Source organism: Oncorhynchus mykiss, chromosome 9 (genome assembly GCF_057628025.1).
Source record: "Oncorhynchus mykiss isolate SJ-2025 chromosome 9, ASM5762802v1, whole genome shotgun sequence".
Lineage (NCBI taxonomy): Eukaryota > Metazoa > Chordata > Actinopteri > Salmoniformes > Salmonidae > Oncorhynchus > Oncorhynchus mykiss.
The window spans coordinates 550,001-550,270 of record NC_143030.1 but is presented as its reverse complement, the minus strand read 5'-3'; positions in this window follow the sequence as shown (position 1 = coordinate 550,270).

The following is a 270-nucleotide window of genomic DNA, read 5'->3' as shown; positions in this document are numbered from 1 at the left end:
TACCTGCTCTAACCACTAGGCTCCAGCCACTATGCTCTAACCACTAGGCTACCTGCTCTAACCACTAGGATCTAACCACTAGGCTCTAACCACTAGGATCTAACCGCTAGGCTCTATCTAACCACTAGGCTCTAACCACTAGGCTACCTGCTCTAACCACTAGGATCTAACCACTAGGCTACCTGCTCTAACCACTAGGCTCTAACCACTAGGCTACCTACTCTAACCACTAGGATCTAACCACTAGGCTCTAACCACTAGGCTACCTGC